Genomic DNA, 13306 nt, shown 5'->3' with positions numbered 1-13306 from the left:
CCTCCCTCTTAATCTCCCTATGGAACTCTTCCTTTTGGTATAGCGTTGACCAATATGTTTTAATCACAGCATAAACCCTCAGACAATAGGTTTCCACTTCCGTCTACCCCCTTTACACTTTGTCTCAGATCTTTAAGTAGGATCCATCTCATTTCCTTAAGTGAGGCAAGAGAGTACTTTGGTTAAAACCATGGGTCTCAGAGTTAGTCCTGGATTCAAATCTTGGCTCTTAAATTTTTGTGGATGAGTGATCTTGTCCAATACACCTCACTTCTCTTAGGTGGGGAAATCAAGTCTTATGAGGATTAAATGAGATATTGAATATAAAACATCTCAGTCAGTATCAAGCCAATGTTGTCGTCCTTTAAGAGCTCCTCCTTCTTTTTGTACCTTCAGGATGAAAATAACAAGCTTAGCTAGGTTTGGGGGATTTTAAATCAAAGTTTAGAAAATCTAGACATGGTATCTATGTTGGTTCATGTATTGTCCAAACGAATGGCTTATTACTGAACTTCTCTCATTTAAGTTTCTTAAGACCTCACTCCCTCCCCTTAGGTCTCTGGTTCCAGTTGGTAGAAGTCAAAATGAACCACAAAAATAACAGAATCCGTTTCCAGGATTGCTCAATAAAATCCGATTATGCCCAAAACCCCAGGCAGTGTCACTGATGCACAGACGTGAAACATTTTCTTCAAGGGTTTGATGATTTACAGGAATTCTCTGGGATCTTTCTGTCTTCCGTCATGAAATGGTTCCCTTAATCCACTATCCTCTAGATAAACTGCCAACATCTCCAAAACAATCTCCTATAAATTATCTATGTGGTAGAGAGTTAGCATTCATTGGGGAACTATTTTGTGCCAGACATTGGACGAAGCCCCTTAGGTAGATTATCTCTTTTTGATTCTTCAGTCCTGTAAGGTTTTCCTTAGCCTTATTTTACAGATGAAAAAACGGAACTTCAGAAAATGTAGGTTATTTGCCCAGGGTCATGGGTTGAGCCAGATTCAAACTCAGTTCTCTTTATTTCAACCAGCTGCCTCTTTGCAGAGACCTCCAACTTCCAGTCTCCATTGTATCAGGAGCAAATCTACCACACTGTAATATTTTCATGTTTTAAAGCTGTTAGTTTCCCTAGCCTCTTCCCCCATCCTACCCCCTCCATTCATTCCATTATAGAACATGCAATACATGCAGCCTTTGAAAGGAGACAAACCTGAAAGCTCCAGTGAAATGAAAACGCTAAGGCTTCTTCAAACTTAAGTAGCATTAGAAGCAATTACATTTGTGCAAATGTAGAAAAGATTGTTGCTATTTCTGATCGCCCCACACCCCAAGGCAGTAAACTAGGAAGAAAGCTATTAACCATTTCAGATCAAAGTTCTAGGCAGCAAAGACCCACACCCTCTATTGACAGCGTAATAGGATGACGTCCCTTTTTTTCAAAGTGAAACCGAAAAGAGAGTTTGCTTACTCAAATAAATTCATGTTTTTATCTCAAAATATGTTTTCCTGGGAACAGTTTTCCATGGCAATTCTGGTGCACATCTACATGATTCATCTGTTGGAAAAAAGACACACTAATAACCTTAGATCTTTGCTTTTAGCAACAGCTTTTATTCCTTTTCCTTTCCTTTTTCTTTCATAGCGGCATCTGTCGTGGCATCTAAACCCAGTATTGTTTTCACAAACACATACAAGGCTATGGCTACAAGGAGAATCTGAGAGGATGATGGAAAATGAGGCGAAGCAAGATGTATTTAAAAATGTATGAAGGTGTAAATAATATCACTTGCAAAGTGCAAAGATGTAAAACTTGCAAAGACGTGGACTGTTAGGTCTGAAGGAGAGAGAGAAACATTCTGCCCAACTGACTCCTTAGGAATGGTTGTTCTCAGTTATCCATCGCTGTGTTACAAACCACTCCAAAACTTAGGGAGCTTTAAAAGGACAATTTATTTTTTCTGACAGCTCTGCGATCTGGGCTGGGCTCAGCTGTGCAGTTCTTCTGCTCCATGTGGGATCTGCTGGAGCTGGAATGTCTAAGACAGATGTGAAAACTTGCATGACAGGTGCTTTGGCTGGAATGGCTGGAACAGCTGGGGTCTACTTAGCCGTCATGCTCCTCCACACATGGCCTTTCTCTTGGGTTCCTCAGGCTTTGTCACAGTGTGGTAGCTTGGGGTCATTGGACTTCTTAAATGGTGCTGGCTTCCAAAGGGCAGAAGCTGCCTGGACTCAAAAGTCCCAGGACTCCATTTCCTCCATATTGTATCAGTCAAGCCAAGTCAAAAGGCCAACCCAGGTTTAAGGGGAGGAAAACACACTCCACCTTTGGAGGGGATGCCCAACCCATGGGAAGGATTCATGGTGACCATTGTTGGAGACTTTCTAACACATAGGAGCCAGCACGCTGCTTGAAAACAACTCTTTCAAATATAAGTTAAGATTTTTTTTAAGTCTGTATTGAATTTGTTACAATATTGCTTCTGTTTTGTATTTTTTTGGCCGCAAGGCATCTGGGACTTTAGCTCCCTGACCAGGGATCGAACTCGCACTCCCTGCATTGGCAGGCGAAGTCTTAACCACTGGACTGCCAGGGAAGTGCCTCAAATATAAGTTAAGATTAATGGAATATTCTGCAACAATGAAAATGAATAAACTGCAGCCGCGTGCAAAAGCATCGACAAGTCTTCCGAACCTCACCACTGTACAAAACACACAAAATAACGCATAACGTATGATTCATTTTATGAATTTTAGAAGCAAGCAGAGTAAAGGATATTGCTCACCGATGCATGTATAGGTGGCAAAATTATGAAGAAAAGCAAGAGGAAAATATCATAAAAGTCAGATTCGTGGTTAATTCTAGACAGGATCCAGGTGGTTGTAATCAGGAAGTAGTTGCTGGGGGCTTCTAGGTGCTGGCAGTATTTTTTTTCCTTGTCCTGGGTGATGGTCCTATTCATATTTGATTTCATTGTTAAATTGATCATTTATGCATACAAGTGAGTGTATATGTTATACTTCTAAATTTAAAAAAAGCAAAAAGTTAAATTTTGGCTAAACATAAATTTGTTATATGTGCACTCAATGTGCACAGCTCAAACCTCTGACTAGCATGAGTGTGATGAAACAGAAAAATGATGGGGGACCTGCTTCTCTGCATAAAATCTCAGGTTCCCTCGTGGGAATGTTAGCTGGTGATTTCTGAACTGCTGATATGTCCCAGACTTTCACTAGGTGCTCTAGTACATTACTGTACATAAGCCAGAGAAAACCCCAAGAAGTCGGTATTATGTCCATTTTCCAGAGAAAGATACAACGGCTGGTTAAGTGCAGCTCCGAGGTCACACAGCATTTGAACCCCGTCTGCCTGACTCTGAACTTCCTCCATAAAAAAGCCCTTGGCACAGGGGTCCTGAACATCAACAGATTTCACCCATCTCCTGTGCTCTGGCCAGTCAAATCCAGAAGGGGTGGCACCCAGGTCACCACCAGCACAAAAGCGTAATTGTTCAGGCCTTGTTCTCACTGGAGAAGTGGCCCATCGCAACCACCGGGGGACTTGGCTAGGTGTCAGGCCCTGATGGAAGGTTCTCCTCTTGGCTGCTGGCTGTTGACAGTCTGAGTGGCTGCCTAGGCTGTGCCAGGTTGTAATAAAGCTGCCCGGCACCCAAGATCTGCCGACAAAGGGAGTGCGAGGGCAGTGGAGTCCGCCTCCAAATTCCAGGAATCACATGGTGTTTATGCTGAGGTCAACCTCCCATCACCCTGTCCACTGGATGCCACTGCTGTCTGGAAGGGCCGAGTTTGGAGAGAATCCAGATTAAATAATAGTGTAAAAAGGAGCACATCTCTGTTTTGGGTTTTACAGATTATGCCGTTTCAAAGGGACAAGAGCAAAGTTTTAGGGCACTCATTGGGGTCTGCTAAACCATCACCTACTTAAATGTATTAGAGAAAAATTCCTTGTTGAACAAAAGGGGGGGTATGTCTGCGGTGTTTCTTTTGAGAAATTATTTAGCCTTAGGATGGCACTTCTTTTTATGGGTACTAGAAAAACAGACTGAGTACTATGTTGTCATTAGTAACTTCGAGGGGGTGGGGAACAGAGGGGGATGTTCTCAGTAATGACAGTGCTTACATTGTCAAAACTCTTTCAAATGCATTACTGTCTTCCAACTGCTCTGCAAGGTGAGTGGGTTGGATAGCATTAGATTAAATTAAAAGATGAAACTAGGCATTAAAGGGGCTCTTTTCTAGAATCCATGTTTAGAGAGTAAATTATTTTCTCTTTGCTTCACATTCAAAATTGAGGAAGAAGTTTTGGGTGATGGTGATTATGGTAAAACGAATACATACACCACTGATACTAACATTAAGATGAAGAAGGAGAATGGGAAAAGGAGAGGGAGAGAGGGAGGAGGAGGTGGAGAAGAAGAAGGAGAAGGAGAGAAGAAGAGGAAGAGAAACAAGCAGGAAGGAGGAGGGTAAATAATGGTGTGTCTTAAGCACCTACCATGCACAGTTTATTGTGTGAGGCTCTTCCTTACCTACTCTTCCCTTGGAGGAGTTGCCCCTCCCCAGTGCCAGGAAGGAATGCCATAGCTTCACTAGATGATCATATGTTGGACACCCAGCCCAAGTTGGGTCAATCCAACTTCTCTGTCCTGGGAATTTGGAATAGGGGCCTATGAGATACTGACTTGGCTCTGCTGAGGCTTGAAAGCTGAGACTAGGACGGCCACGTTGGGGGAGAGTGTTAACAGAGCAAAGAATACCCCTCTACAAAGAGAGAAAAGAAAGGAAGAGTTGTGATTGGAGATTTCATGAGCGCCCAGAGGAAAGGATGGTGGAATCAGGCCCTTGTGAGGCCCAATTATATTACTAACTTTGAGCAATTCGAGGGCTTCCCGGATCCCTCCAGTAAGTCCCCTTTCACCTCAGTTAGTTTCAGTGGGTTTCTGCTTCTTGTAACCAAATGATCAAGGTATCATCTCGGAGCCTTTCGCCACCTTACCCAAGTTTTACTCTTTGAAAGGAAAAGTATCTGAAGCACAGAGTGGGAAAACTACTTGCTCAGTCACATCATTAGTGCTGCAAAGCTGAGATAAGAATCCAGGTCCTCTACAGCCTGAAATCTTTTCCCTACTAAAGGTGGTAGCTGAGGAAATCCATGGGAAATCATATAAGGATCATATAAGGAAATCATATCCTTATTATTTGGCCACTCAATTCAGGACTCCTTTGGTTGCCAAAAAAAAAAAAAAAATCCTATTCAAGGTCACGTGAATTTTTTAAGGAATATTTTCTCATATAAACTAAGAAGCCTATTCGTGGGGTAGAATTAGCTCTAGCCGTGACTGCTACCATAGGCTTAAGCCATGTTGTCTGAATGTATCCTTCTCCCTCCCTCAGTTCTACTTCCTGTCAGTTGGCTTCATTCTGAAACAGACTTGCTCCAGCCTGTGACAAAGATGGCTACATAAACTCTAGGTTTATATCTTTCCAGTTTATCAGTTCAGGCTGGACCAAGAAAGCCACTTTACTCATTATTCCAGCAACCCTCTCAGGAATGACTCCCATTGGTCTAATTTGAGTCACATGTCGACTCCTGAGCCAATCACTAGCCAGGAGGACTGAATGCTTAGATTGGCTGGAACTAGGTCACGTGCCTACTCTGGAATACAGTGGTGGATAGTCAGCCCACGTCTACCGTATCACCTGAAAATAGGAGAGGGGTGATAGTTCAGAGGAAGCACTGGATGTTGTTATGTAAAGAAAGGAGAGTGGAGAGTGAGTGGAGAGGTCAAAGCAACAGACATCCAATACTCACTTGTTCAATTAGTCCTGTCTGGGACCTATCATTGTACAACATTTTCTAGAATTCTCCTTTGGGTCAGTGGGCTTGGCGGGGGATTTTAGGAATTAGGAAATTGTAGATGTTTTGAAACAGATTAGCTCATATTCCTCATTTGACACTAAGAACTTAAGTGACTTGTGCCAGGCACACATCTGTTGGGAAAGAGGCAGGCCTGTTCCAGATACCCAGGCTGGGACACCAAGTTGGCTTTGCAGCCTGGCGTCTTCCTTCTCAGAGTTGCTTTGGCTAACCCAGCAAGCAAGCATCTGGCAGTTTCAAGACTTCTCACCATTTCCCAACAAGACTTCTGGCATTGTCTTGACCAAAGGGGATGGTCCAGACGCTATAATGAGATGATATCAGAAATCTAAATGCGAAACAGGCATTCCCACATTCCCATTAGCCAATGTGAGTGTATGTTACAAATCATTTTTTTTCACATTTCATTGTTACCAACTAGTTCTCTTAAAAAATATATATATATATATACAGAGAGAGAGAGGAACAGATGTAGTATTGATGAAATTGCTGTTTTGGATGTGAAAGGAAGAGGGGTCACCCAAATGTGTTATCAAGTGAGATCTTGAACTTTTTCCTAAAGACCTACAAAAAATTTAACTACTATTTGCTTTTGATGGTTGAATCTTAGATAAGTCAAAGATCTGGGGACACGAAACCATGCTGGTAGGAATTGGGCAGTGGGTCCTCCTTTTTTGACAAGAAATAGTTGATGTATTTTCCCACAGGTTCTACCTCTCTCTCTCTCTTTTTCACCATTAGGGCTAAGTCTTTGTAGTCATGAGTCATTGCACTGGTGCTCTCAAAATCCAGAGAAATTCATCAGTGGTGATATCCCTATATAAAGAGGTAAAATAAAACATCGTCTCAAATGGTTGCATGTTTTTGTGAAAAAACGAGAGAGAGCACATTTCACTATGAACTAGAGTGAAGGATGCTTTTCTGAATGGAATATGCAGACCTATAGCCCTTTTTACTCTCTATGTTTGAGGAAGCTGAGTTCATGTCCCAATGATGAAAGTCTAGTGTTCTGAGGCTTGAGGTGAGGAAACTGAAGCCCGGGGAGGAATTGAGACTTGTCAGGGTCATACAATAAGCGAGTGTTGGACACAAACGAGGACCCGGGGTTATTAACCCGGGGGTTCCGTGTGCTTCATTTTGTGGTACTGTCAGCCCTCATCCAAGGGGGTTCCCTATCAGGTCAAAATTAATGGCACCTTTTGTAACCAATGTTTTGTAATCTCCCTTTCCTATGCTGGAATGAAAATGATAGATTATAAAAACTACATATATAATTTAGAGATAACATAACCTACCTACACACATAATTGGTAAACGCACATACATAACTGCAGTATAACTGAGAAACAGGACACAGAGGATGCGTGACAGATAATCCCGTGTCGTACCTGTAGGCAGAATTGCTGTGAATGCAGAAACTACTGTCGCCAGCTGGTATGAATGCGTTGTGCTGCGCTGTGCGGACAACTCAGATCCTATTAGTGGCATTTCCGTCTTGTCCTGAACGCAGCCAAGTCCAATTTTTCCTTGGATTGCATGGTAGCAGCATGTTTGGAAAATCCAGGAAACATTGAAACTGAGAAAAAAGGATTTGCGATTATATATAAAAAAACAGGGTTAGGTTCTGGCCTTAGATAATTATTGACATGTTTTTCACCTACAGAAATGTCTAGTGGTGGATTTGAAAGTCCTGTGAGATACAGGGCAATCTTTTATAGGGTCCTGTGTACTACAGGACATCTCACATCCCTGACCCTTGCCCATTACATGCCAGTTATGCACCCCACAAACACTGAGACAGGCGCCCACAAATTTTTGACACTCCCCTTAGTTGGTGATGCTACTGTCATTGAAAACCACTGTTCTAGACCTTTCTCAGCTTCATTCTTCATTCATTTGGTTGAATCTGTACTGCTGGAGAGATACCCCAAAGGATGGTGGGCTATTTTGAATCACTGGGGACTTGCCCATTCTGTTTAAATAAGGAACAGCCTGCAGTGATTACTTGGGAGTGGATTCAGAGGAAATTCTGTGACGACCTGGGAATAATAATCCAAATGCCAACACAGATACTCTCGAGGAAAAGCAATCCTCCCAATGGAAACCAGTAAGAGTGGCGACTGGGGGCCAGCCCTCAAAGACTTTAGCGTGGTGAGGAACGATGACCCCAGAGGGATACTAGGGCCCAAGAGACAGGTAAAATAGAGCAGACCAGGCCCTCTCCTGTGCAACAAGAAGAGAGTGAGAAAGCTGGGCCCGGGCCATTGTTATGCAAACGAACACACACACACAAATCCCCAAACTCTGAGCGCTCCCTTGTACAGTGGCTTGAGAGAGTCCTCAAAGATGTTTTTACCACATGTGCAAGAAATTAAAATTAGGCTTAAGCTCATCTGAAGAGCCACTTTGACATTGCCATATGGTGGGAGCAAAGCTGCTTTTTGGATTTAGCAAACATCTTAAACTATTTTTCAAATGATTTAGGTTCAGGAAGACCCCAAACATATTTTTTTTCTTCAAGTACCTTTTCCCCCTCATTTTAAACCCTAGGGTATTTTGAAGAAAATTCAAGCCACATGGTTCTGATTCATTTACACTTAACTCATCAACATATTGTTTTGCAAGAGTCATTTAAAGCTTTTAAAAAGACCTTTTAAAATATATTTTAAATGTACATACACACACACACACACACACCCCTAACAATTCTTCTGCTAAGGAATAAGGAACTATATTTTGCTAAGAATTAACTATCTCTAAACATCAAAGAAACAAAATCAGATGAATCCCTTCAAGTTCTCAACTTAGCAAAAGAAACTTCCCCCTTCTAGCTAAAGGCAGGCGCACCAAACGTTCGTGTGCCAGAATAGCTTAAGTCCCAGAGAGAGGAAGAGGGACGCCCACAACTGAAGGACCTGGACAAAGATGTAGGGAGACTACTTGAGGATTGGAGGCCAGAAGCCAGCAGAATGTGGATGCTGTCAGCTTTGCAGAGAGGTGCTAACAAAGGATTTAGATCTGTGCTTTTATAGAAATCTGTCTTGTTCATGCTGGTAGGTTGCTTTGAGATAGATAGATAGATGATAGATAGATAGATAGATAGATTGATTGATTGATTGACAGCTAGAATAGGTAGAGAGAATAGACAGAGATAGATAAATACAGATATATTATACATACATGTATGCACATATTTATATGTGGTATGTGAGATATATATGTGTGTGTGTGTGTGTGTGTATATATATATATATTCACCATCATTATTGTCATCATCTAGCAGAAAAAAAATCCTTCTTCAAGAAATAAATAAACAAACAAAAAAATCCTTACAGGGAACATCAATATAGAAAGTAGATGAAATCAACATTTTTCACAGATTAAATTTATGACATTCAAATGTTAATATATACCAAACATAAAATCAAACACTGGAAAAGTGAGGCTGTTGTGATGAGCATAAAATGTGAAATCAGATATTAGCTGTGGCTTTGGAAGTCTTGTACAAGTTCTTTCAACTTCTTACTGTATAGTTCTTAGTTGTCACAATGTCAAGACACTATGGATTAAGAGACATTTAGTAACTGCAAATGGTAACATTAAAAAAAATGATACTTTACAATCTCAGGATATCCTTCAGTCAACCTGATCTAGAGGAGTGAAAGGACAATAAGAAATTCATGCTTTCAGATTGCATCCCTAAAATATTTAGTAACTATGGCTTGTTGTACGTGCAAGTTAGCTGAGAAGTAACTTAATTTACTTCCAGAGTAATAAACACCCATAATAAAATGTTACCCAACATAATATGGTCCACATTCAATTTTCATTGCAACCCAGTGCCTTAAGGCAAATCCTAGCCACAAACATATCTCTATCCTCAAGACAAAACAAACAAACAGAACACCAATGAATTAGTACTACCACTTATCCATAAAGATGCATTTGATACAAGTAGCAGAAAAGTTGACCAGTAGTGGCATAAGCAATTAAGATATTTAATTATCTCACGTGTTATTATCAAAGGCAAAAAGAAGAAAGATAACACGATTTTTGCCCTTAAAAAAGCACCGTATCTGCTTTCTACATTGTGAATGAGTTTACGTGTGTCTTGCACATGTGAAACGTTCCTCCAAAGCGTGGATGGATTTGATTTGACAAGAGGATGACCAGGTGTTAAGATAGAGAGGCGGAAAGGCAAGAAAACATTATCATAACCTCCAAGGTGCATGATCTGGCATTTCCAATTTAAATCTCCCTTCCCTTGTCTCTCCTCCCACCTGAATCAGAGATTCACTCTGTGGACCACCACCTACAGAGAGAATTTAACTGCACAGGCTCCAAGTCTTTGCCTGGGCTGTTCTGTCTGTTGACAATACTGCAGATACTGAAATCCGACCCATCTTTCTGTCTACTAAGAGCTAACTCAAATTCCTGATCGCCATGAAGCTTTCCCCAGCCCTCCACACCGGAATTATTCACTGTTTGAGTCTCTCCGTAGTAACTCTACTGTAACTACTAATACTTTTTATTTTTTTTAATTGGGGTAGAGTTGCTTTACAATGTTGTGCTAGTTTCTGATGTACAGTGAAGGGAATCAGCTGTATGTATACATAGACCCCCTCTTTTCGGATTTCCTTCCCACTTAGGTCACCACAGAGCGTTGAGCAGAGTTCCATGTGCTATACAGCAGGTTCTCATTAGTTATCTATTTTATACATTGTAGTGTATATATGTCAATCCCAATCTCCCAATTCATCCCGCCGCCCTCTTTTCCCTCTTGGTGTCCATATGTTTGTTCTCTACGCCTTGTTAATCATTGCTTTGGGTGATTTGATGACTTGTGTCAAATCCTGTGCTGAGAACTTTACAAACATTTATCTCATTTAATACCCATAACAATCCATTGAAATCATTTCCTCTTCCTCCCCTGCCCCCTCCTCTTTGTTCTTTTCCTTCTCCTCCTTCTTCTTTTGCTTCAACATCGGGATCATTTTCTCCCCCATCTCCTCTTCCTTCTTTATCATTATTATTCTCACTTTATAAGCAAGGAAACTGAGGTTTGGAGAGGCTTAACAATTTATTTAAGCTCACACATGAGGCTAAGTGAATGAACCAGGCTTTGAACCCTAGTCTGGCTTGAGCTCCCTCCGTCAACTTCTGTCAACCATTCTGCTCTACAGCATCTCTACAGCATCTCCGCCCTTTAGCCACACGTCACAGCTAATGGTATACCTGCCACCTCCTCTGCCAGCCTGTCAGATTTTTATGGGCCGTGATTTTGTATTCTTCAACTCTAAATCTCAGTTTGGGGCACCGTGCCTGACACACTGCAGGCCTCTGTAAATATCAATATTAACACTTGTTTTAAAAACTATTTTTGAAGGGGAAAATCATTCTCATGGCTAAAAAACCACAAGTTAAAAAGGAGAATAGAATGAAAAGTCTTTTATTCCCGACCCCCAGGCACCCGCTTCCCCGCTTCTCTGAGCCAGTTGGTTATACTGATTTCTTATTTATCTTTCTAGACATATTCTATGCTCATACAAGAAAATACATACATACGCCTCTTTCCTCCTTTGTAAATATAAATTGTAGCGCACTTGTAAATACTGTTCTGTACTTTTATGGTAGCTATTTTTTATTGTTGTTATTACTATTAGCTATTATTCATCTTATTGATAAGGCTATCTAAAAAAAAACCTGTTAACCTTTCCTTCTACACTCAGCGTAAATATTTATTGAGGTCTGACTCAAGTTGGAATGAAAAGAAGAGTCCCGTGCTTGCAGTATCTCTGTACGTTCATTGCTGTCCCTCCCAATTAGACAGGAGGCCCTCTGGGCAGCCCTGGGGTCTTGTCCCCAGCCCTTTCTATCCTCTACCCAGTCAGGAATCCCCAGGGTTTGTTAGTCTGGCCTAAACCCCAGAGGGAGGGACTGAAGGCCCAGGCTCCAACATTCTGAACGTGGCCAGAAGCACTAACTCATGATGTTTATACATTTCAGCAGGTAAGTCTGGGTAGGGCGCAGTGGATTTGGAAACTTGAAACTACACAGGAGCTCTTGGTCAATACTCAATGGCTTCCCAGCCTCCATATGGAATTCTAATATGCCCTTTCTTTAATCTTGTAAGTTCTCTCTGGTTTTATCTTTGATTGGCAGTCTCACTTCTGCTTTCTGTTCCAGTGTGTGAAAGCCAGAGGGTGTCTGAGCAAATCAGTAGCTTTCTCTCCCTTCCATCAGATGGTTCCATCAACACCACGTGAGTTGAGGGAAGGGGCAAATAATGTGGCATCAGTTTTTGCTTCTGGTAGAACATTCCTTTGTCCTGTTCCCATGATGGCTTTTCCCAACCCTTAGAATTTAGCAAGGCTAAAAGAAAGGGAGGGGCGGGGGCAGCTGAAATCCACAGGTTTCCAACAGCAGGCTGCTGTTTCTACAAAGGAGAGTGGTTTCCTTGGGCTCCTCTCCCTTCTCCAAACCTCTTCTCTGTGTCTCCAATGTTTATACCTTATGCCCCTGTTCTACCACCCAAGATGGCTGGCATAGTACGGGCAATCTCTGACTCAGAGTTTGTTTTTTACACTCTCTCTGCCTCCTGAGTCTAGCTGTCTGCCCACGCTAAAAACTGATTTCGCCTACTCGAGGTTACATTTTCCGGTGCAATTTCCTTGAAATAATCCCTCTCTCCCCCAAGCGATCTTCACGACTGGAGTTTACACCTCTTCTTTTCCCACCCCTGTCCCCTGGGTCCCTCTCCACGTAATTCCCCATTTCCCCTCCCCACGATGACCTTACTTTTCCAATGAAGACTTGCAATCTGTAATCATTTGGGAGAGCTGACGTCTAAGCTAGCAGCTTCTGTTGAGTAGGTTTTAAGGGCCCAGACATTTTTATATGAATTCAGATTGCTGGAACACCCAACCACTGAGGGTTTTATGTACTGTTGGCATAGACATCTCTGCCAACTAAACTTCAAGAAGTTTATAGGTTTGGTAGAGTTACACGGCAAGTCTTGGAAGGCTTTCATGCAGTTATGTAATCTTTGGAAGAAAAAAGGATGGTGTGGGGTGTGTGTGTTTCCTGCCGCCTTGTTTTTCTTCTTTAAGAAAAAAAAAATCTTAATACAAAGGAATGTGTGAAAGGCACAAATGTAAAAGCTCCAGGGCCTTTGGATGACTACTAAGGAGTGAAAGGCCAAAATGTGTTCAGCGCAATTGTCTCAATTCAAGCGCTAACAAGATGGAACAAGTCTTCAGGCTCCCTGGGGATTTTGGCTGCACATCTGCTGGATCATTCCCTGTCCTGAACTTCTTCATAATGTGCATCCCAATCGGTATTAATGAATTAATTATGGAATTATTGGTTCAATAGCCGCCTTTCCTGGAAAAACAAAAGCTC

The sequence above is a fragment of the Delphinapterus leucas genome, chromosome 14 (genome assembly GCF_059928025.1).
Source record: "Delphinapterus leucas isolate spDelLeu-1000000601 "Yukka" chromosome 14, BTC_Dleu_Yukka2, whole genome shotgun sequence".
In the NCBI taxonomy this organism is placed as follows: domain Eukaryota; kingdom Metazoa; phylum Chordata; class Mammalia; order Artiodactyla; family Monodontidae; genus Delphinapterus; species Delphinapterus leucas.
The sequence above is the reverse complement of the archived record's forward strand: the minus strand, read 5'-3'. Positions refer to the sequence as shown.